The sequence below is a fragment of the Curcuma longa genome, chromosome 21, assembly GCF_044706935.1.
Source record: "Curcuma longa cultivar G26 ecotype Majalengka, Jawa Barat chromosome 21, ITB_CL_G26_1.1, whole genome shotgun sequence".
Classification (NCBI taxonomy): domain Eukaryota; kingdom Viridiplantae; phylum Streptophyta; class Magnoliopsida; order Zingiberales; family Zingiberaceae; genus Curcuma; species Curcuma longa.
Window position 1 is genome coordinate 6740032 of NC_133881.1, and position 4257 is coordinate 6744288.

Genomic DNA, 4257 nt, shown 5'->3' on the forward strand with positions numbered 1-4257 from the left:
TTGGAGTTGATATGTATGTAAACATGCTTCATATTTTGAAGAAATAGATTAAAGCTGTGAAATTTTTTTTGATTTGCGATGAATTTTACGACGAATCATGGTATTCGTCGCAAATGTATTGAAAATATTGACTGTTGTATCGTCAGATTGGCAATGAAAACTCATTTTTCATCGCCAAATTGGTGGCAAATAATGGGTATTTGTCGCCAAATTGGCGACGAATAACGAGTTTTCGTCGCTAAATTGGCGTCGAATAATAAGTTTTCGTCGCCAATTTGGCCGAAGACATCTCGTTTTACTCATCCGCATTGGCGACGAAACATATTTTTCGTTGCAAAAATTGGCGATGAAACACCAATTTTCGTTGCAAAATTTGGCGACGAAAAATGTTTTTCGTTGCCAAAGTTTGCAACGAAAAACATTTTCGTCGCCAATTTTTGCAACGAAAAATGTTTTCGTCGCCAATTTTTGCAATGAAAAATCTGTTTCGTCGCAATCTTTTGCAACACATTTGATGACGAAAAATTTTTTCGTATGAATTCCTAAATTTTTGTCGCCAAAAGTTGTGACGGGCTTTTTGCAACGAAAGAAATTGTCCAAAAAGTCGTCGCAAAATGATTTTGCAATGAAAAATATTTATTTTTTCGTCGTAAAATTCGTCGCAAAATCGCAGTATTTTTGTAGTGACTGATTTTTTTATTTTATAAGTTTTTTTATAAAACATCACAAATGTTATATTATTGCAACATGTGATAGTGATTTGAAGCAATAGATATATTCGTAACAGGAGAATGATTAATTTACAGATTTACTAAACAAAGAAAAAAATTATAGTTACCTAACAACGAGCAGAGATTTTGGTAAAGAAAAAGGAGCGAAAAGATCGTGCTCAGTGAGAGAAATTAAAAAAATTTAGGTTAAATAAATTTAAAAAGTTATTTGAGAATTAATATTTTAAAATAAAGATAAAATTGGAATAAATAATATTTAGAGTTGTCTTCCCTTTACTTATATCCCAAACTGGAGTATAAGAAAATCTCCTTTTTCATTGGTGAAGAAGATTAAAACTTATCCTTCCCTCCTTTTCTCTCACTCCTTTCTAAACAAGGTTCAAAGTTTCCTTCCTCTTAATTACCCTTCCTTCCCTTTCCCTCACCTCCTCCTTATTTGTTATCGCGTGAATAAGAAAATAGCTGTCTCGGAAGATGATTGAGTTGATTATTACGGGACAGATTTATTGTATTGGGTAAGGATTGAATCTTGACGAAGCTAAGATAATATCCTTCTCGTAGTGGTCAATTATAATTTTTTAATTTATTCTTTCATAGATAATCATAAAATTGATCATATAGAATCGTTGGAGTAATGAATTTCACTTTTTACTATCGTGAGTGAAAAAATTATTATACCCACTGGATGCTTAATTGACTTGTTACGATGGAGGCACCATGAGGTGCGCGTCCTTTTGCTACGACAGTCAGTAAGAAAATTGTTTCAATACAATATATTAAATAACGTTTTTAAACCGGCGATCCGAAACATTTCTTTGCCGGCGTATGGATGGTTGTTTCCGTTGTCAATTTGGCTCCCTCATTCCAGCTGGTTTGTGCGATATTTACAAATATTATCATATTGTCGTATTTGAATTTTGATATAAAATTTGATCAAGTAATAATTCATAAGATTAACTTTTTATTTAAAAAATTAAAGTAGTATTGTAATTAATTGTCACAACAGCAATTTGTGAATTGTGATTTGGCATTTCTAAATGCTGTCGTCAAAAAGAGAAACAAATTTAAAAAACCTACAAAATTATATATCCAGACATGCAATTTAAAACGAGGGATTTAAAGACAAAAACAGCTCGCTCCACAAAATTTCACATCAAATAATAAATTAATAAATATAGGTAACTATCTTTAAAAAATGAAAATAAAGTGTAGTTATTTAGTATTCAAACTAAATATATATTTAAAACTTATATAATATATTTTAATATTTAATTAAAATTAAAATTGCTTTGAATTCTTAGAAAAATAAAATAAAGATTAAAAAATGATATACCAGAACCTCCAATATAATTTTTTAATATATACATATATAAATAGATAGATACAGAAAGCCTGTTTTAATTAAAACTTAATAAAATATAAAACATAGTGAACACTTAAACAAATTAATCAGTGGCTCTTGGAGGTGTTATTTTTCAATTTAATATTATATTTCTATATTTAGAAGACAAGCATTCAAATTTTTTTAATATTAAATATTAATCAAAATTTAATAAATATACCTTTAATATTTTTAGTATCTATCATAACTATTTCTCACCTTTATTATAAAATTTATATATCATTATTTTCATATTGGCATTATCACAAGTTGGTAAATCGTAATGAAGGACGAAGTCAGAAATTTCATATTAGAGATCATTCGTCCTCTATTTCTATACTTATACTCCTCTTATAATAAAAAATTGAGGAACGGAGGGTAGCCACCATTATTGATCCTATTGGTGTTAGTGTTGGGATCGTCCCGATGCATTGCGCGCGTTTATATGTTTCTCAAATATGCGCAACGGAAATAAACTAATAATTAAAACTAATTATTATATAACTCACACATGCAAATATAGGATATAGCAGGTACAAGACATAACTGAAAATTAAAATTTTGTAGGATAGTAAATATTCTATACGTACATGACAAATGACGTTGAGCGGTGTTGGCATCAATCGAGCGGTCCTTTTTGAAGTTCCGCCTCTAATGGTGATCTACGTCAAGCTCTCGTCTAGACGACTTCCTAAATCACGAGTCGCATCACCGTCTTCGGTACTAGCCGACGATTGGCAACGATTGATATCGAAGAAAAACTCTAATATCGAAAATGCGCAATAACACTTGTCGCAACAATTTCTCGGGGCTTTCTTAATTATCACCGGCAATCATATTCCCGGTGTAATTTTTGATGGTCAACCTTTGATTGTCGATTTTAGGACAAATGGTCGGAAATCCTTTCCCGTGATGATGGAATAATTTTTCGATCGCTTCACAAGCTTCCAGCGGCAAAACCCTACTATAACCTTGTTGGGATCGTCCTAGTGCAATGCGCGTGTTTACACGTTTCATACTTGTGAGCAGCGGAAATAAATAAATAATTAAACATAATTATTGCACAACACATGCATGCATAGCAGGAAATAACATCGTACAAGGCATGGCAGGAAATTAAAATTTTACAGAATAATAAATTATTCAATGCGTACCTCATTGATTTTTTTTGATGAAAAGTAAATATATATCATCAAGAAAATTGCACAACCATACAGGAGCTCTTATGGCGTTGGCTCATATCATGTCTAACGAATTGTCAGATCTGAGCAGTCACCAGAGGTATACTGTACATGTGCTCGCATGAATATCATACACATCTCTACAATAGTCCATCGCTGCATCACTCTCTACTCATGTGTACAAATAACAAAAACATCCTCTCATGTCCTCCACAAGTAGTCATATCGCCCTCCTAAAAAGTGAGGGTAACCCTCCAACTGCCAATCGGGTCCTGCCTCCGCTATCGTAGTCATCCTCAGTATTATGTACATCCATGTGCCCACATCAGCCTCAAGTCACGCAGGGGAGAAGACCAGCCACGCCAGTGACATCCAGGCCATCATCTGGTCATGAAGTATCCACACCAACTGCCGCCACCAACAAGTGCAGCATAGCTCAGCCACCTTAAAGGTCCCCCTCTAGCAATCCTCCATCCGTATCCGCCACCTGGTGCCAGCTTGCCACAGCACCCAACCACCAAAAGGTCTTGTCCATCGCTCCAAGGCTCGAGGCCCAAGTAAATGCACACTTTGAGCAAGTGGGCAACTATCAATGAATCTGGCGTGTCTTTACCATAGCCGTTTCTATGGACTAGATAGGTCATTATTGGTGGACCTGTTCACCCTCATAAGCTTTTTGACAAAGCCTCAGCCATCAATGGATTTAGAACGTCTTTACCGTATGCGGTTTGCTGCGGATTAGATGGATCTAGAGGGGGGGATCCATGCACCTTTTTTTTTTACAATGCACATATGCGATATGTATGCATGCATGTAAAGGATGCCCTATATATGTAGATGACAATACAAACACATATGCAAGGTGTGATTCTAAAATGTGTGCAACTGAAACTATGCAATATGCATGAATGCACTAATTGAAGACACATAATGATGCTATGCAATACATGTGACATGGATCTTC